The following is a 23,485-nucleotide window of genomic DNA, read 5'->3' as shown; positions in this document are numbered from 1 at the left end:
ATCCTATCCTATCCTCAATCCTGTCCTATCCTCTATCATATCCTATCCTCTATCCTATCTTATCCTCTATCCTATCCAATTCTCTATCCTACCCTCTATCCTATCCTATCCTCTATCGTATCGTATCCTCTATCCTATCCAATCCTCTATCCTATCATCTATCCTATCCTATCCTCTATCCTATCCTATCCTCTATCCTATTCTATTCTCTATACTATCCTATCCTCTATCCCATCCTATCCTCTATCCTATCCTATCCTCTATCCCATCCAATTCTCTATCCTACCCTCTATCCTATCCTATCCTCTATCGTATCGTATCCTCTATCCTATCCAATCCTCTATCCTATCATCTATCCTATCCTATCCTCTATCCTGTCCAATTCTCTATCCTACCCTATATCCTATCCTACCCTCTATCCTATACTATCCTCTATAATATCGTATCCTCCATCCTATAATATCGTATATCCTATCCTATCATCAATCCTATCCTATCCTCTATCGTATCGTATCCTCTATCCTATCCAATCCTCTATCCTATCATCTATTCTATCCTATCCTCTATCCTATCCTATCCTCAATCCTATCCTATACCTTATCCTATCCTATGCTCAATCCTATGCTATCCTCAATCCTATCCTATCCTCTATCCTATCCTGTCCTCAATCCTATCCTATCCTCTATCCTAGCCTATCATATCCTCTACCCTATCCTATCCTCTATCCTATACTATCCTCTATCCTATCCTATCCTCTACCCTATCATATCCTCTATCCAATCCTATCCTCTATCCTATCCTATCCTCTATCCTATCCTATTCTCTATCCTACCCTATCCTCAATCCTATGCTATCCTCAATCCTATCCTATCCTCTATCCTATCATATCCTCTATCCAATCCTATCCTCTATCCTATCCTATCCTCTGTCCTATCCTATCCTCTATCCTATCCTATCCTCTATCGTATCGTATCCTCTATCCTGTCCAATTCTCTATCCTACCCTATATCCTATCCTACCCTCTGTCCTATACTATCCTCTATAATATCGTATCCTCCATCCTATAATATCGTATATCCTATCCTCTATCCTATACTATCCTGTATAATATCGTATCCTCCATCCTATAGTATCATATATCCTATCCTATCCTATATGCTATCCTATCCTCTATCCTATCATATCCTCTATCCTAACCTATCCTATCCTATCCTCTATCCCATAATACCCTCAATCCTATCCAATCCTCTATCCTATCCTATCCTCTACGCTATCCTACTCTCTATCCTATCCTATCCTCAATCCTATCCTATCCTCTATCCTATCCTATCCTCTATCCTATCATATCCTCTATCCAATCCTATCCTCTATCCTATCCTATCCTCTGCCCTATCCTATCCTCTATCCTATCCTATCCTCTATCGTATCGTATCCTCTATCCTGTCCAATTCTCTATCCTACCCTATATCCTATCCTACCCTCTATCCTATACTATCCTCTATAATATCGTATCCTCCATCCTATAATATCGTAATTCCTATCCTATCCTCTATCCTATCCTATCCTCTATCCTATCCTATCCTCTATCCTATCCTATCCTCTATCCTATCCTATCCTCTATCCTATCCTATCCTATCCTATCCTCTATCCCATAATATCCTCAATACTATTCAATTCTCTATCCTACCCTCTATCCTATCCTATCCTCTATCGTATCGTATCCTCAATCCTATCCAATCCTCTATCCTATCATCTATCCTATCCTATCCTCAATCCTATCCTATCCTCTATCCTATTCTATCCTCTATCCTATCCTATCCTCTGTCCTATCCCATCCTCTATCCTATCCTATCCTCTATCGTATCGTATCCTCTATCCCATCCAATTCTCTATCCTACCCTCTATCCTATCCTATCCTCTATCGTATCGTATCCTCTATCCTATCCAATCCTCTATCCTATCATCTATCCTATCCTATCCTCTATCCTATCCTATCCTCTATCCTATTCTATTCTCTATACTATCCTATCCTCTATCCTATCCTATCCTCTATCCTCTATCCTATCATATCCTCTATCCTGTCCTATCCTCAATCCTATCCTATACTCTATCCTATCATTTCCGCTATCCTATCCTATTCCTTATCCTATCCTATCCTCTATCGTATCGTATCCTCTATCCTATCCTCTATCCTATCCTATCCTCTATCCTATCCTATTCTCTATCCTACCCTATCCCCAATCCTATGATATCCACAATCCTATCCTATCCTCTATCCTATCATATCCTCTATCCAATCCTATCCTCTATCCTATCCTATCCTCTGTCCTATCCTATCCTCTATCCTATCCTATCCTCTATCGTATCGTATCCTCTATCCTGTCCAATTCTCTATCCTACCCTATATCCTATCCTACCCTCTATCCTATACTATCCTCTATAATATCGTATCCTCCATCCTATAATATCGTATATCCTATCCTATCCTCTATCCTATCCTATCCTCTATCCTATCCTATCCTACCCTCTATCCTATCCTATCATCTATCCTATCCTATTCTCAATCCTATCCTATTCTATCCTCTACCCTATCCTATCCTCTGTCCTATCCCATCCTCTATCCTATCCTATCCTCTATCGAATCGTATCTTCTATCCTATCCAATCCTCTATCCTATCATCTATCCTATCCTATCCTCTATCCTATCCTATCCTCTATCCTATTCTATTCTCTATACTATCCTATCCTCTATCCTATCCTATCCTCTATCCTATCCTATCCTCTAACCCAACCAATTCTCTATCCTACCCTCTATCCTATCCTATCCTCTATGGTATCGTATCCTCTATCCTATCCAATCCTCTATCCTATCATCTATCCTATCCTATCCTCTATCCTGTCCAATTCTCTATCCTACTCTATATCCTATCCTACCCTCTATCCTATACTATCCTCTATAATATCGTATCCTCCATCCTATAATATCGTATATCCTATCCTATCATCAATCCTATCCTATCCTCTATCGTATCGTATCCTCTATCCTATCCAATCCTCTATCCTATCATCTATTCTATCCTATCCTCTATCCTATCCTATCCTCAATCCTATCCTATACCTTATCCTATCCTATGCTCAATCCTATGCTATCCTCAATCCTATCCTATCCTCTATCCTATCCTGTCCTCAATCCTATCCTATCCTCTATCCTAGCCTATCATATCCTCTACCCTATCCTATCCTCTATCCTATACTATCCTCTATCCTATCCTATCCTCTACCCTATCATATCCTCTATCCAATCCTATCCTCTATCCTATCCTATCCTCTATCCTATCCTATTCTCTATCCTACCCTATCCTCAATCCTATGCTATCCTCAATCCTATCCTATCCTCTATCCTATCATATCCTCTATCCAATCCTATCCTCTATCCTATCCTATCCTCTGTCCTATCCTATCCTCTATCTTATCCTATCCTCTACCCTATCCTATCCTCTATCTTATCCTATCCTCTACCCTATCCTATCCTCTATCCTATACTATCCTGTATAATATCGTATCCTCCATCCTATAGTATCATATATCCTATCCTATCCTATATCCTATCCTATCCTCTATCCTATCATATCCTCTATCCTATCCTATCCTATCCTATCCTCTATCCCATAATACCCTCAATCCTATCCAATCCTCTATCCTATCCTATCCTCTACGCTATCCTACTCTCTATCCTATCCTATCCTCAATCATGTCCTATCCTCTATCCTATCCTATCCTCTATCGTATCGTATCCTCTATCCCATCCAATTCTCTATCCTACCCTCTATCCTATCCTATCCTCTATCGTATCGTATCCTCTATTCTATCCAATCCTCTATCCTATCATCTATCCTATCCTATCCTCTATCCTACCCTATCCTCTATCCTATCTTATCCTCTATACTATCCTGTACTCTATTCTATCCTATCCTCTATCTTATCCTATCCTCAATCCTATCCTATCCTCCATCGTATAATATCCTCTATCCTATCGTCTATCCTATCCTATCCTCTATCCTATCCGATCCTCAATCCTATCCTATCCTCTATCCTATCCTATCCTCTATCCTATGCAATTCTCTATCCTACCCTCTATCCTAGCCTATCCTCCATCGTATGGTATCCTCTATCCTATCCAATCCTCTAGCCTATCATCTATCCTACCCTATCCTCTATCTTATCCTATCCTCTATCCTATCCTATCCTCTATCCCATAATATCCTCAATCCTATCATATCCTCTATCCTATCCTATCCTCTGTCCTATCCCATCCTCTATCCTATCCAATCCTCTATCGTATCGTATCCTCTATCCCATCCAATTCTCTATCCTACCCTCTATCCTATCCTATCCTCTATCGTATCGTATCCTCTATCCTATCCAATCCTCTATCCTATCATCTATCCTATCCTATCCTGAATCCTATCCTATCCTCTATCCTATTCCTTTCTCTATACTATCCTATCTTCTATCCTATCCTATCCTCTATCCTGTCCTATCCTCTATCCTATCCTATTCTCTATATGATCTTATCCTCTATACTATCCTGTACTCTATTCTATCCTATCCTCTATCTTATCCTATCCTCAATCCTATCCTATCCTCCATCGTATAATATACTCTATCCTATCGTCTATCCTATCCTATCCTCTATGCTATCCGATCCTCAATCCTATCCTATCCTCTATCCTATCCTATCCTCTATCCTATCCAATTCTCTACCCTACCCTCTATCCTAGCCTATCCTCTATCGTATGGTATCCTCAATCCTATCCTATCCTCTATCCTATCCTATCCTCTGTCCTATCTCATCCTCTATCCTATCCAATCCTCTATCGTATCGTATCCTCTATCCCATCCAATTCTCTATCCTACCCTCTATCCTATCCTATCCTCTATCGTATCGTATCCTCTATCCTATCCAATCCTCTATCCTATCCTCTATCCTATCCTATCCTCTATCCCATAATATCCTCAATCCTATCCAATCCCCTATCCTATCCTCTATCCTATCCTCTATCCTATCCTATCCTCTATCCTATCCTATTCTCTATCCTATCCTATCCTCAATCCTTTGCTATCCTCAATCCTATCCTATCCTCTATCCTATCCTATCCTCTGTCCTATCCCATCCTCTATCCTATCCAATCCTCTATCGTATCGTATCCTCTATCCCATCCAATTCTCTATCCTACCCTCTATCCTATCCTATCCTCTATCGTATCGTATCCTCTATCCTATCCAATCCTCTATCCTATCCAATCCTCTATCCTATCCTCTATCCTATCCTATCCTCTATCCTATCCAATCCTCTATCCTATCCTCTATCCTATCCTATCCTCTATCCTATCCTATTCTCTATCCTATCCTATCCTCTATCCTAGCCTATCATATCCTCTATCCTATCCTATCCTATCCTATCCTATTCTCTATCCCAGAATATCCTCAATCCTATCCAATCCTCTATCCTATCCTCTATCCTATCCTCTATCCTATCCTATCCTCTATCCCATAATATCCTCAATCCTATCCAATCCCCTATCCTATACTCTATCCTATCCTCTATCCTATCCTATCCTCTATCCTATCCTATTCTCTATCCTATCCTATCCTCAATCCTTTGCTATCCTCAATCCTATCCTATCCTCTATCCTATAATATCCTCTGTCCTATCCCATCCTCTATCCTATCCAATCCTCTATCGTATCGTATACTCTACCCCATCCAATTCTCTATCCTACCCTCTATCCTATCCTATCCTCTATCGTATCGTATCCTCTATCCTATCCAATCCTCTATCCTATCATCTATCCTATCCTATCCTCAATCCTATCCTATCCTCTATCCTATTCCTTTCTCTATACTATCCTATCCTCTATCCTATCCTATCCTCTATCCTGTCCTATCCTCTATCCTATCCTATTCTCTATATGATCTTATCCTCTATACTATCCTGTACTCTATTCTATCCTATCCTCTATCTTATCCTATCCTCAATCCTATCCTATCCTCCATCGTATAATATCCTCTATCCTATCGTCTATCCTATCCTATTCTCTATGCTATCCGATCCTATATCCTATCCTATCCTCTATCCTATCCTATCCTCTATCCTATCCAATTCTCTATCCTACCCTCTATCCTAGCCTATCCTCTATCGTATGGTATCCTCTATCCTATCCAATCCTCTATCCTATCATCTATCCTACCCTATCCTCTATCTTATCCTATCCTCTACCCCATCCTATCCTCTATCCTATCCTATCCTCTATCCTATCCTATCCTCTGTCCTATCCTATCCTCTATCCTATCCTATCCTCTATCCTATGATATCCTCTATCCTATCCAATCCCCTATCCTATCGTCTATCCTATCCTATCCTCCATCCTATAATATCATATATCCTATCCTATCGTCTATCGTATCGTATCCTCTATCCTATTCAATTCTCTATCCTACCCTCTATCCTAGCCTATCCTCTATCGTATGGTATCCTCTATCGTATCCAATCCTCTATCGTATTCTATTCTCTATCCTATCCTATCCTCTATCCTATCCTATCCTCTATCCTATCCTATTCTCTATATTATCTTATCCTCTATACTATCCTGTAGTCTATTCTATCCTCTCCTCTATCTTATCCTATCCTCTACCCTATCCTATCCTCTATCCTATCCTATCCTATCCTATCCTATTCTCCATCCCATAATATCCTCAATCCTATCCAATCCTCTATCCTATCCTATAATCTATCGTATCGTATCCTCTATCCCATCCAATTCTCTATCCTACCCTCTATCCTATCCTATCCTCTATCGTATCGTATCCTCTATCCTATCCAATCCTCTATCCTATCATCTATCCTATCCTATCCTCAATCCTATCCTATCCTCTATCCTATTCCTTTCTCTATACTATCCTATCCTCTATCCTATCCTATCCTCTATCCTGTCCTATCCTCTATCCTATCCTATTCTCTATATGATCTCATCCTCTATACTATCCTGTACTCTATTCTATCCTATCCTCTATCTTATCCTATCCTCAATCCTATCCTATCCTCCATCGTATAATATCCTCTATCCTATCGTCTATCCTATCCTATCCTCTATGCTATCCGATCCTCAATCCTATCCTATCCTCTATCCTATCCTATCCTCTATCCTATCCAATTCTCTATCCTATCATCTATCCTACCCTATCCTCTATCTTATCCTATCCTCTACCCTATCCTATCCTCTATCCTATCCTATCCTCTATCTTATCCTATCCTCTACCCTATCCTATCCTCTATCCTATACTATCCTCTATAATATCGTATCCTCTATCGTATCGTATCCTCTATCCCATCCAATTCTCTATCCTACCCTCTATCCTATCCTATCCTCTATAATATCGTATCCTCTATCCTATCCTATCCTCTATCATATCCTATCCTCTATCATATCCTATTCTCCATCCTATCATATCCTCAATCCTATCCTATCCTCTATCCTATCCTATCTTCTATAATATCGAATCCTCAAAACCTATAATATCATATATCCTATCCGATCCTGTATCCAATCCTATCCTCAATCCTATCCTATCCTCTATCCTATAATATCCTCTATCCTATAATATCCTCTATCCTATCCGCTATCCTATCCTATCCTCTATCCTATCCTATCCTCAATCCTGTCCTATCCTCTATCATATCCTATCCTCTATCCTATCTTATCCTCTATCCTATCCAATTCTCTATCCTACCCTCTATCCTATCCTATCCTCTATCGTATCGTATCCTCTATCCTATCCAATCCTCTATCCTATCATCTATCCTATCCTATCCTCTATCCTATCCTATCCTCTATCCTATTCTATTCTCTATACTATCCTATCCTCTATCCCATCCTATCCTCTATCCTATCCTATCCTCTATCCCATCCAATTCTCTATCCTACCCTCTATCCTATCCTATCCTCTATCGTATCGTATCCTCTATCCTATCCAATCCTCTATCCTATCATCTATCCTATCCTATCCTCTATCCTGTCCAATTCTCTATCCTACCCTATATCCTATCCTACCCTCTATCCTATACTATCCTCTATAATATCGTATCCTCCATCCTATAATATCGTATATCCTATCCTATCATCAATCCTATCCTATCCTCTATCGTATCGTATCCTCTATCCTATCCAATCCTCTATCCTATCATCTATTCTATCCTATCCTCTATCCTATCCTATCCTCAATCCTATCCTATACCTTATCCTATCCTATGCTCAATCCTATGCTATCCTCAATCCTATCCTATCCTCTATCCTATCCTGTCCTCTACCGTATCATATCCTCTATCCAATCCTATCCTCTATCCTATCCTATCCTCTATCCTATCCTATTCTCTATCCTACCCTATCCTCAATCCTATGCTATCCTCAATCCTATCCTATCCTCTATCCTATCATATCCTCTATCCAATCCTATCCTCTATCCTATCCTATCCTCTGTCCTATCCTATCCTCTATCGTATCGTATCCTCTATCCTGTCCAATTCTCTATCCTACCCTATATCCTATCCTACCCTCTATCCTATACTATCCTCTATAATATCGTATCCTCCATCCTATAATGTCGTATATCCTATCCTATCCTCTATATTATCTTATCCACTATACTATCCTGTACTCTATTCTATCCTATCCTCTATCTTATCCTATCCTCTACCCTATCCTATCCTCTATCTTATCCTATCCTCTACCCTATCCTATCCTCTATCCTATACTATCCTCTATAATATCGTATCCTCCATCCTATAGTATCATATATCCTATCCTATCCTCTATCCTAGCCTATCATATCCTATATCCTATCCTATCCTCTATCCTATCCTATCCTCTATCCTATCCTATCCTCTATCCTGTCCTATCCTCTATCCTATCCTATTCTCTATATTATCTTATCCTCTATACTATCCTGTACTCTATTCTATCCTATCCTCTATCTTATCCTATCATCTACCCTATCCTATCCTCTATCTTATCCTATCCTCTACCCTATCCTATCCTCTATCCTATACTATCCCCTATAATATCGTATCCTCTATCGTATCGTATCCTCTATCCCATCCAATTCTCTATCCTACCCTCTATCCTATCCTATCCTCTATAATATCGTATCCTCTATCCTATCCTATCCTCTATCCTATCCTACCCTCTATCCTATCCTATCCTCTATCGTATCGTATCCTCTATCCTATCCAATCCTCTATCCTATCCAATCCTCTATCCTATCCTCTATCCTATCCTATCCTCTATCCTATCCTATTCTCTATCCTATCCTATCATCTATCCTAGCCTATCATATCCTCTATCCTATCCTATCCTCTATCCTATCCTATCCTATCCTATCCTATTCTCTATCCCATAATATCCTCAATCCTATCCAATCCTCTATCCTATCCTCTATCCTATCCTCTATCCTATCCTATTCTCTATCCTATCCTATCCTCAATCCTTTGCTATCCTCAATCCTATCCTATCCTCTATCCTATCCTATCCTCTGTCCTATCCCATCCTCTATCCTATCCAATCCTCTATCGTATCGTATCCTCTATCCCATCCAATTCTCTATCCTACCCTCTATCCTATCCTATCCTCTATCGTATCGTATCCTCTATCCTATCCAATCCTCTATCCTATCATCTATCCTATCCTATCCGCAATCCTATCCTATCCTCTATCCTATTCCTTTCTCTATACTATCCTATCCTCTATCCTATCCTATCCTCTATCCTGTCCTATCCTCTATCCTATCCTATTCTCTATATGATCTCATCCTCTATACTATCCTGTACTCTATTCTATCCTATCCTCTATCTTATCCTATCCTCAATCCTATCCTATCCTCCATCGTATAATATCCTCTATCCTATCGTCTATCCTATCCTATCCTCTATGCTATCCGATCCTCAATCCTATCCTATCCTCTATCCTATCCTATCCTCTATCCTATCCAATTCTCTATCCTATCATCTATCCTACCCTATCCTCTATCTTATCCTATCCTCTACCGTATCCTATCCTCTATCCTATCCTATCCTCTATCTTATCCTATCCTCTACCCTATCCTATCCTCTATAATATCGTATCCTCTATCGTATCGTATCCTCTATCCCATCCAATTCTCTATCCTACCCTCTATCCTATCCTATCCTCTATAATATCGTATCCTCTATCCTATCCTATCCTCTATCATATCCTATCCTCTATCATATCCTATTCTCCATCCTATCATATCCTCAATCCTATCCTATCCTCTATCCTATCCTATCTTCTATAATATCGAATCCTCAAAACCTATAATATCATATATCCTATCCGATCCTGTATCCAATCCTATCCTCAATCCTATCCTATCCTCTATCCTATAATATCCTCTCTCCTATAATATCCTCTATCCTATCCGCTATCCTATCCTATCCTCTATCCTATCCTATCCTCAATCCTGTCCTATCCTCTATCATATCCTATCCTCTATCCTATCTTATCCTCTATCCTATCCAATTCTCTATCCTACCCTCTATCCTATCCTATCCTCTATCGTATCGTATCCTCTATCCTATCCAATCCTCTATCCTATCATCTATCCTATCCTATCCTCTATCCTATCCTATCCTCTATCCTATTCTATTCTCTATACTATCCTATCCTCTATCCCATCCTATCCTCTATCCTATCCTATCCTCTATCCCACTCAATTCTCTATCCTACCCTCTATCCTATCCTATCCTCTATCGTATCGTATCCTCTATCCTATCCAATCCTCTATCCTATCATCTATCCTATCCTATCCTCTATCCTGTCCAATTCTCTATCCTACCCTATATCCTATCCTACCCTCTATCCTATACTATCCTCTATAATATCGTATCCTCCATCCTATAATATCGTATATCCTATCCTATCATCAATCCTATCCTATCCTCTATCGTATCGTATCCTCTATCCTATCCAATCCTCTATCCTATCATCTATTCTATCCTATCCTCTATCCTATCCTATCCTCAATCCTATCCTATACCTTATCCTATCCTATGCTCAATCCTATGCTATCCTCAATCCTATCCTATCCTCTATCCTATCCTGTCCTCTACCGTATCATATCCTCTATCCAATCCTATCCTCTATCCTATCCTATCCTCTATCCTATCCTATTCTCTATCCTACCCTATCCTCAATCCTATGCTATCCTCAATCCTATCCTATCCTCTATCCTATCATATCCTCTATCCAATCCTATCCTCTATCCTATCCTATCCTCTGTCCTATCCTATCCTCTATCCTATCCTATCCTCTATCGTATCGTATCCTCTATCCTGTCCAATTCTCTATCCTACCCTATATCCTATCCTACCCTCTATCCTATACTATCCTCTATAATATCGTATCCTCCATCCTATAATGTCGTATATCCTATCCTATCCTCTATATTATCTTATCCACTATACTATCCTGTACTCTATTCTATCCTATCCTCTATCTTATCCTATCCTCTACCCTATCCTATCCTCTATCTTATCCTATCCTCTACCCTATCCTATCCTCTATCCTATACTATCCTCTATAATATCGTATCCTCCATCCTATAGTATCATATATCCTATCCTATCCTCTATCCTAGCCTATCATATCCTATATCCTATCCTATCCTCTATCCTATCCTATCCTCTATCCTATCCTATCCTCTATCCTGTCCTATCCTCTATCCTATCCTATTCTCTATATTATCTTATCCTCTATACTATCCTGTACTCTATTCTATCCTATCCTCTATCTTATCCTATCATCTACCCTATCCTATCCTCTATCTTATCCTATCCTCTACCCTATCCTATCCTCTATCCTATACTATCCCCTATAATATCGTATCCTCTATCGTATCGTATCCTCTATCCCATCCAATTCTCTATCCTACCCTCTATCCTATCCTATCCTCTATAATATCGTATCCTCTATCCTATCCTATCCTCTATCCTATCCTATCCTCTATCCTATCCTATTATCTATCCTATCCTATCCTCTATAATATCGTATCTACTATAATATCGTATCCTATACGGTGCTGTATCCTATAATATCTTCTATAAAATCGTATCCTGTATAACATCGTATCCTCTATCCTATCCTATCCTCTATCATATCCTATTCTCCATCCTATTATATCCTTGGTCCTATCCTATCCTCTATCCTATCCTATCCTCTATCCTATCCTATTCTCTATATTCTCTTGTCCTCTATACTATCCTGTACTCTATCCTATCCTATCCTTTATCCCATCCTATCCTCTATCCTATCCTATCCTCTATCTTATCCTATCCTCTATCCTATCCTATCCTCTATCCTATCCTATCCTCTATCATATCCTATTCTCCATCCTATCATATCCTCAATCCTATCCTATCCTCTATCCTATCCTACCTTCTATAATATCGTATCCTCAAAACCTATAATATCATATATCCTATCCGATCCTGTATCCAATCCTATCCTCAATCCTATCCTATCCTCTATCCTATAATATCCTCTCTCCTATAATATCCTCTATCCTATCCGCTATCCTATCCTATCCTCTATCCTATCCTATCCTCAATCCTGTCCTATCCTCTATCATATCCTATCCTCTATCCTATCTTATCCTCTATCCTATCCAATTCTCTATCCTACCCTCTATCCTATCCTATCCTCTATCGTATCGTATCCTCTATCCTATCCAATCCTCTATCCTATCATCTATCCTATCCTATCCTCTATCCTATCCTATCCTCTATCCTATTCTATTCTCTATACTATCCTATCCTCTATCCCATCCTATCCTCTATCCTATCCTATCCTCTATCCCATCCAATTCTCTATCCTACCCTCTATCCTATCCTATCCTCTATCGTATCGTATCCTCTATCCTATCCTATCCTCTATCCTATCATCTATCCTATCCTATCCTCTATCCTGTCCAATTCTCTATCCTACCCTATATCCTATCCTACCCTCTATCCTATACTATCCTCTATAACATCGTATCCTCCATCCTATAATATCGTATATCCTATCCTATCATCAATCCTATCCTATCCTCTATCGTATCGTATCCTCTATCCTATCCAATCCTCTATCCTATCATCTATTCTATCCTATCCTCTATCCTATCCTATCCTCAATCCTATCCTATACCTTATCCTATCCTATGCTCAATCCTATGCTATCCTCAATCCTATCCTATCCTCTATCCTATCCTGTCCTCAATCCTATCCTATCCTCTATCCTAGCCTATCATATCCTCTACCCTATCCTATCCTCTATCCTATACTATCCTCTATCCTATCCTATCCTCTACCCTATCATATCCTCTATCCAATCCTATCCTCTATCCTATCCTATCCTCTATCCTATCCTATTCTCTATCCTACCCTATCCTCAATCCTATGCTATCCTCAATCCTATCCTATCCTCTATCCTATCATATCCTCTATCCAATCCTATCCTCTATCCTATCCTATCCTCTGTCCTATCCTATCCTCTATCCTATCCTATCCTCTATCGTATCGTATCCTCTATCCTGTCCAATTCTCTATCCTACCCTATATCCTATCCTACCCTCTATCCTATACTATCCTCTATAATATCGTATCCTCCATCCTATAATATCGTATATCCTATCCTATCCTCTATCCTATCCTATCCTCTATCCTATCCTATCCTCTATCCTATCCTATCCTCTGTATTATCCCATCCTCTATCCTATCCAATCCTCTATCGTGTCGTATCCTCTATCCCATCCAATTCTCTATCCTACCCTCTATCCTATCCTATCCTCTATCGTATCGTATCCTCTATCCTATCCAATCCTCTATCCTATCCAATCCTCTATCCTATCCTCTATCCTATCCTATCCTCTATCCTATCCTATTCTCTATCCTATCCTATCCTCTATCCTAGCCTATCATATCCTCTATCCTATCCTATCCTCTATCCTATCCTATCCTATCCTATCCTATTCTCTATCCCATAATATCCTCAATCCTATCCAATCCTCTATCCAATCCTCTATCCTATCCTCTATCCTATCCTATCCTCTATCCCATAATATCCTCAATCCTATCCAATCCCCTATCCTATCCTCTATCCTATCCTCTATCCTATCCTATCCTCTACCCTATCCTATTCTCTATCCTATCCTATCCTCAATCCTTTGCTATCCTCAATCCTATCCTATCCTCTATCCTATCCTATCCTCTGTCCTATCCCATCCTCTATCCTATCCAATCCTCTATCGTATCGTATCCTCTATCCCATCCAATTCTCTATCCTACCCTCTATCCTATCCTATCCTCTATCGTATCGTATCCTTTATCCTATCCAATCCTCTATCCTATCATCTATCCTATCCTATCCTCAATCCTATCCTATCCTCTATCCTATTCCTTTCTCTATACTATCCTATCCTCTATCCTATCCTATCCTCTATCCTGTCCTATCCTCTATCCTATCCTATTCTCTATATGATCTTATCCTCTATACTATCCTGTACTCTATTCTATCCTATCCTCTATCTTATCCTATCCTCAATCCTATCCTATCCTCCATCCTATAATATCCTCTATCCTATCGTCTATCCTATCCTATCCTCTATGCTATCCGATCCTCAATCCTATCCTATCCTCTATCCTATCCTATCCTCTATCCTATCCAATTCTCTATCCTACCCTCTATCCTATCCTATCCTCTATCGTATCGTATCCTCTATCCTATCCAATCCTCTATCCTATCATCTATCCTATCCTATCCTCAATCCTATCCTATCCTCTATCCTATTCCTTTCTCTATACTATCCTATCCTCTATCCTATCCTATCCTCTATCCTGTCCTATCCTCTATCCTATCCTATTCCCTATATGATCTTATCCTCTATACTATCCTGTACTCTATTCTATCCTATCCTCTATCTTATCCTATCATCTACCCTATCCTATCCTCTATCTTATCCTATCCTCTACCCTATCCTATCCTCTATCCTATACTATCCCCTATAATATCGTATCCTCTATCGTATCGTATCCTCTATCCCATCCAATTCTCTATCCTACCCTCTATCCTATCCTATCCTCTATAATATCGTATCCTCTACCCTATCCTATCCTCTATCCTATCCTATCCTCTATCCTATCCTATCCTCTGTCCTATCCTATCCTCTATCCTATCCTATCCTCTATCCTATCCAATCCCCTATCCTATCGTCGATCCTATCCTATCCTCCATCCTATAATATCATATATCCTATCCTATCGTCTATCGTATCGTATCCTCTATCCTATTCAATTCTCTATCCTACCCTCTATCCTAGCCTATCCTCTATCGTATGGTATCCTCAATCCTATCCTATCCTCTATCCTATCCTATCCTCTGTCCTATCCCATCCTCTATCCTATCCAATCCTCTATCGTATCGTATCCTCTATCCCATCCAATTCTCTATCCTACCCTCTATCCTATCCTATCCTCTATCGTATCGTATCCTCTATCCTATCCAATCCTCTATCCTATCATCTATCCTATCCTATCCTCAATCCTATCCTATCCTCTATCCTATTCCTTTCTCTATACTATCCTATCCTCTATCCTATCCTATCCTCTATCCTGTCCTATCCTCTATCCTATCCTATTCTCTATATGATCTCATCCTCTATACTATAATGTACTCTATTCTATCCTATCCTCTATCTTATCCTATCCTCTACCCTATCCTATCCTCTATCCTATCCTATCCTCTATCTTATCCTATCCTCTACCCTATCCTATCCTCTATCCTATACTATCCTCTATAATATCGTATCCTCTATCGTATCGTATCCTCTATCCCATCCAATTCTCTATCCTACCCTCTATCCTATCCTATCCTCTATAATATCGTATCCTCTATCCTATCCTATCCTCTATCATATCCTATCCTCTATCATATCCTATTCTCCATCCTATCATATCCTCTATCCTATCCTATCCTCTATCTTATCCTATCCTCTATCCTATCCTCTATCCTATCCTATCCTCTATCCCATAATATCCTCAATCCTATCCAATCCCCTATCCTATCCTCTATCCTATCCTATCCTCTACCCTATCCTATTCTCTATCCTATCCTATCCTCAATCCTTTGCTATCCTCAATCCTATCCTATCCTCTATCCTATTCCTTTCTCTATACTATCCTATCCTCTATCCTATCCTATCCTCTATCCTGTCCTATCCTCTATCCTATCCTATTCTCTATATGATCTCATCCTCTATACTATAATGTACTCTATTCTATCCTATCCTCTATCTTATCCTATCCTCAATCCTATCCTATCCTCCACCGTATAATATCCTCTATCCTATCGTCTATCCTATCCTATCCTCTATGCTATCCGATCCTCAATCCTATCCTATCCTCTATCCTATCCTATCCTCTATCCTATCCAATTCTCTATCCTATCATCTATCCTACCCTATCCTCTATCCTATCCTATCCTCTGTCCTATCCCATCCTCTATCCTATCCAATCCTCTATCGTATCGTATCCTCTATCCCATCCAATTCTCTATCCTACCCTCTATCCTATCCTATCCTCTATCGTATCGTATCCTCTATCCTATCCAATCCTCTATCCTATCATCTATCCTATCCTATCCTCAATCCTATCCTATCCTCTATCCTATTCCTTTCTCTATACTATCCTATCCTCTATCCTATCCTATCCTCTATCCTGTCCTATCCTCTATCCTATCCTATTCTCTATATGATCTTATCCTCTATACTATCCTGTACTCTATCCTATCCTATCCTTTATCCCATCCTATCCTCTATCCTATCCTATCCTCTATCTTATCCTATCCTCTATCCTATCCTATCCTCTATCCTATCCTATCCTCTATCATATCCTATTCTCCATCCTATCATATCCTCAATCCTATCCTATCCTCTATCCTATCCTATCCTCTATAATATCGTATCTACAATAATATCGTATCCTATCCGGTGCTGTATCCTATAATATCTTCTATAAAATCGTATCCTGTATAACATCGTATCCTCTATCCTATCCTATCCTCTATCATATCCTATTCTCCATCCTATCATATCCTCAGTCCTATCCTATCCTCTATCCTATCCTATCCTCTATCCTATCCTATTCTCTATATTATCTTGTCCTCTATACTATCCTGTACTCTATCCTATCCTATCCTTTATCCCATCCTATCCTCTATCCTATCCTATCCTCTATCTTATCCTATCCTCTATCCTATCCTATCCTCTATCCTATCCTATCCTCTATCATATCCTATTCTCCATCCTATCATATCCTCAATCCTATCCTATCCTCTATCCTATCCTATCTTCTATAATATCGTATCCTCAAAACCTATAATATCATATATCCTATCCGATCCTGTATCCAATCCTATCCTCAATCCTATCCTATCCTCTATCCTATAATATCCTCTCTCCTATAATATCCTCTATCCTATCCGCTATCCTATCCTATCCTCTATCCTATCCTATCCTCAATCCTGTCCTATCCTCTATCATATCCTATCCTCTATCCTATCTTATCCTCTATCCTATCCAATTCTCTATCCTACCCTCTATCCTATCCTATCATCTATCCTATCCTATCCTCTATCCTATCCTATCCTCTATCCTATTCTATTCTCTATACTATCCTATCCTCTATCCTATCCTATCCTCTATCCTATCCTATCCTCTATACCATCCAATTCTCTATCCTACCCTCTATCCTATCCTATCCTCTATCGTATCGTATCCTCTATCCTATCCAATCCTCTATCCTATCATCTATCCTATCCTATCCTCTATCCTGTCCAATTCTCTATCCTACCCTATATCCTATCCTACCCTCTATCCTATACTATCCTCTATAATATCGTATCCTCCATCCTATAATATCGTATATCCTATCCTATCATCAATCCTATCCTATCCTCTATCGTATCGTATCCTCTATCCTATCCAATCCTCTATCCTATCATCTATTCTATCCTATCCTCTATCCTATCCTATCCTCAATCCTATCCTATACCTTATCCTATCCTATGCTCAATCCTATGCTATCCTCAATCCTATCCTATCCTCTATCCTATCCTGTCCTCAATCCTATCCTATCCTGTATCCTAGCCTATCATATCCTCTACCCTATCCTATCCTCTATCCTATACTATCCTCTATCCTATCCTATCCTCTACCCTATCATATCCTCTATCCAATCCTATCCTCTATCCTATCCTATCCTCTATCCTATCCTATTCTCTATCCTACCCTACCCTCAATCCTATGCTATCCTCAATCCTATCCTATCCTCTATCCTATCATATCCTCTATCCAATCCTATCCTCTATCCTATCCTATCCTCTGTCCTATCCTATCCTCTATCCTATCCTATCCTCTATCCTGTCCAATTCTCTATCCTACCCTATATCCTATCCTACCCTCTATCCTATACTATCCTCTATAATATCGTATCCTCCATCCTATAATATCGTATATCCTATCCTATCCTCTATCCTATCCTATCCTCTATCTTATCCTATCCTCTACCCTATCCTATCCTCTATAATATCGTATCCTCTATCCTATCCTATACTCTATCATATCCTATCCTCTATCATATCCTATTCTCCATCCTATCATATCCTCTATCCTATCCTATCCTCTATCTTATCCTATCCTCTATCCTATCCTCTATCCTATCCTATCCTCTATCCCATAATATCCTCAATCCTATCCAATCCCCTATCCTATCCTCTATCCTATCCTCTATCCTATCCTATCCTCTACCCTATCCTATTCTCTATCCTATCCTATCCTCAATCCTTTGCTATCCTCAATCCTATCCTATCCTCTATCCTATCCTATCCTCTGTCCTATCCCATCCTCTATCCTATCCAATCCTCTATCGTATCGTATCCTCTATCCCATCCAATTCTCTATCCTACCCTCTATCCTATCCTATCCTCTATCGTATCGTATCCTCTATCCTATCCAATCCTCTATCCTATCATCTATCCTATCCTATCCTCAATCCTATCCTATCCTCTATCCTATTCCTTTCTCTATACTATCCTATCCTCTATCCTATCCTATCCTCTATCCTGTCCTATCCTCTATCCTATCCTATTCTCTATATGATCTTATCCTCTATACTATCCTGTACTCTATCCTATCCTATCCTTTATCCCATCCTATCCTCTATCCTATCCTATCCTCTATCTTATCCTATCCTCTATCCTATCCTATCCTCTATCCTATCCTATCCTCTATCATATCCTATTCTCCATCCTATCATATCCTCAATCCTATCCTATCCTCTATCCTATCCTATCCTCTATAATATCGTATCTACAATAATATCGTATCCTATCCGGTGCTGTATCCTATAATATCTTCTATAAAATCGTATCCTGTATAACATCGTATCCTCTATCCTATCCTATCCTCTATCATATCCTATTCTCCATCCTATCATATCCTCAGTCCTATCCTATCCTCTATCCTATCCTATCCTCTATCCTATCCTATTCTCTATATTATCTTGTCCTCTATACTATCCTGTACTCTATCCTATCCTATCCTTTATCCCATCCTATCCTCTATCCTATCCTATCCTCTATCTTATCCTATCCTCTATCCTATCCTATCCTCTATCCTATCCTATCCTCTATCATATCCTATTCTCCATCCTATCATATCCTCAATCCTATCCTATCCTCTATCCTATCCTATCTTCTATAATATCGTATCCTCAAAACCTATAATATCATATATCCTATCCGATCCTGTATCCAATCCTATCCTCAATCCTATCCTATCCTCTATCCTATAATATCCTCTCTCCTATAATATCCTCTATCCTATCCGCTATCCTATCCTATCCTCTATCCTATCCTATCCTCAATCCTGTCCTATCCTCTATCATATCCTATCCTCTATCCTATCTTATCCTCTATCCTATCCAATTCTCTATCCTACCCTCTATCCTATCCTATCCTCTATCGTATCGTATCCTCTATCCTATCCAATCCTCTGTCCTATCATCTATCCTATCCTATCCTCTATCCTATCCTATCCTCTATCCTATTCTATTCTCTATACTATCCTATCCTCTATCCTATCCTATCCTCTATCCTATCCTATCCTCTATACCATCCAATTCTCTATCCTACCCTCTATCCTATCCTATCCTCTATCGTATCGTATCCTCTATCCTATCCAATCCTCTATCCTATCATCTATCCTATCCTATCCTCTATCCTGTCCAATTCTCTATCCTACCCTATATCCTATCCTACCCTCTATCCTATACTATCCTCTATAATATCGTATCCTCCATCCTATAATATCGTATATCCTATCCTATCATCAATCCTATCCTATCCTCTATCGTATCGTATCCTCTATCCTATCCAATCCTCTATCCTATCATCTATTCTATCCTATCCTCTATCCTATCCTATCCTCAATCCTATCCTATACCTTATCCTATTATATGCTCAATCCTATGCTATCCTCAATCCTATCCTATCCTCTATCCTATCCTGTCCTCAATCCTATCCTATCCTCTATCCTAGCCTATCATATCCTCTACCCTATCCTATCCTCTATCCTATACTATCCTCTATCCTATCCTATCCTCTACCCTATCATATCCTCTATCCAATCCTATCCTCTATCCTATCCTATCCTCTATCCTATCCTATTCTCTATCCTACCCTATCCTCAATCCTATGCTATCCTCAATCCTATCCTATCCTCAATCCTATCCTATCCTCTATCCTATCCTATCCTCTATCCTATCATATCCTCTATCCAATCCTATCCTCTATCCTATCCTATCCTCTGCCCTATCCTATCCTCTATCCTATCCTATCCTCTATCGTATCGTATCCTCTATCCTGTCCAATTCTCTATCCTACCCTATATCCTATCCTACCCTCTATCCTATACTATCCTCTATAATATCGTATCCTCCATCCTATAATATCGTATATCCTATCCTATCCTCTATCCTATCCTATCCTCTATCCTATCCTATCCTCTATCCTATCCTATTCTCTATCCTACCCTATCCTCAATCCTATGATATCCACAATCCTATCCTATCCTCTATCCTATCATATCCTCTATCCAATCCTATCCTCTATCCTATCCTATCCTCTGTCCTATCCTATCCTCTATCCTATCCTATCCTCTATCGTATCGTATCCTCTATCCTGTCCAATTCTCTATCCTACCCTATATCCTATCCTACCCTCTATCCTATACTATCCTCTATAATATCGTATCCTCCATCCTATAATATCGTATATCCTATCCTATCCTCTATCCTATCCTATCCTCTATCCTATCCTATCCTCTATCCTATCCTACCCTCTATCCTATCCTATCATCTATCCTATCCTATCCTCAATCCTATCCTATTCTATCCTCTACCCTATCCTATCCTCTGTCCTATCCCATCCTCTATCCCATCCTATCCTCTATCGAATCGTATCTTCTATCCTATCCAATCCTCTATCCTATCATCTATCCTATCCTATCCTCAATCCTATCCTATTCTATCCTCTATCCTATCCTATCCACTGTCCTATCCCATCCTCTATCCTGTCCTATCCTCTATCGAATCGTATCCTCTATCCCATCCAATTCTCTATCCTATCCTATCCTCTATCCTATCCTATCCTCTGTCCTATAATATCCTGTATCCTATCCTATCCTCTATCCTATCATATCCTCTATCCCATCCAATTCTCTATCCTATCCTATCCTCTATCCTATCCTATCCTCTGTCCTATAATATCCTGTATCCTATCCTATCCTCTATCCTATCATATCCTCTATCCTATCCAATCCCCTATCCTATCGTCTATCCTATCCTATCCTCTATAATATCGTATCCTCCATCCTATAATATCATATATCCTATCCTATCCCCTATCGTATCGTATCCTCTATCCTACCCTGTATCCTAGCCTATCCTCTATCGTATGGTATCCTCTATCCTATCATCTATCCTATCCTATCCTCTATCGTATCCTATTCTCTATCCTATCCTATTCTCTATATTATCTTGTCCTCTATCCTATCCTATCCTCTACCCTATCATATCCTCTATCCAATCCTATCCTCTATCCTATCCTATCCTCTATCCTATCCTATTCTCTATCCTACCCTATCCTCAATCCTATGCTATCCTCAATCCTATCCTATCCTCTATCCTATCATATCCTCTATCCAATCCTATCCTCTATCCTATCCTATCCTCTGTCCTATCCTATCCTCTATCCTATCCTATCCTCTATCGTATCGTATCCTCTATCCTGTCCAATTCTCTATCCTACCCTATATCCTATCCTACCCTCTATCCTATACTATCCTGTATAATATCGTATCCTCCATCCTATAATATCGTATATCCTATCCTATCCTCTATCCTATCCTATCCTCTACCTTATCCTATCCTCTACCCTATCCTATCCTCTATCTTATCCTATCCTCTACCCTATCCTATCCTCTATCCTATACTATCCTGTATAATATCGTATCCTCCATCCTATAGTATCATATATCCTATCCTATCCTATATGCTATCCTATCCTCTATCCTATCATATCCTCTATCCTATCCTATCCTATCCTATCCTCTATCCCATAATACCCTCAATCCTATCCAATCCTCTATCCTATCCTATCCTCTACGCTATCCTACTCTCTATCCTATCCTATCCTCAATCCTATCCTATCCTCTATCCTATCCTATCCTCTATACTATCATATCCTCTATCCAATCCTATCCTCTATCCTATCCTATCCTCTGCCCTATCCTATCCTCTATCCTATCCTATCCTCTATCGTATCGTATCCTCTATCCTGTCCAATTCTCTATCCTACCCTATATCCTATCCTACCCTCTATCCTATACTATCCTCTATAATATCGTATCCTCCATCCTATAATATCGTATATCCTATCCTATCCTCTATCCTATCCTATCCTCTATCCTATCCTATCCTCTATCCTATCCTATCCTCTATCCTATCCTATCCTCTATCCTATCCTATCCTCTATCCTATCCTATCCTCTATCCTATCCTATCCTCTATCCTATCCTATCCTCTATCCTATCCTATCCTCTATCCTATCCTATCCTCTATCCTATCCTATCCTATCCTATCCTCTATCCCATAATATCCTCAATACTATTCAATTCTCTATCCTACCCTCTATCCTATCCTAACCCCTATCGTATCGTATCCTCAATCCTATCCAATCCTCTATCCTATCATCTATCCTATCCTATCCTCAATCCTATCCTATCCTCTATCCTATTCTATCCTCTATCCTATCCTATCCTCT

Source organism: Halictus rubicundus, unplaced genomic scaffold, assembly GCF_050948215.1.
Source record: "Halictus rubicundus isolate RS-2024b unplaced genomic scaffold, iyHalRubi1_principal scaffold0019, whole genome shotgun sequence".
NCBI lineage: Eukaryota > Metazoa > Arthropoda > Insecta > Hymenoptera > Halictidae > Halictus > Halictus rubicundus.
This window is presented reverse-complemented; position numbering follows the sequence as displayed.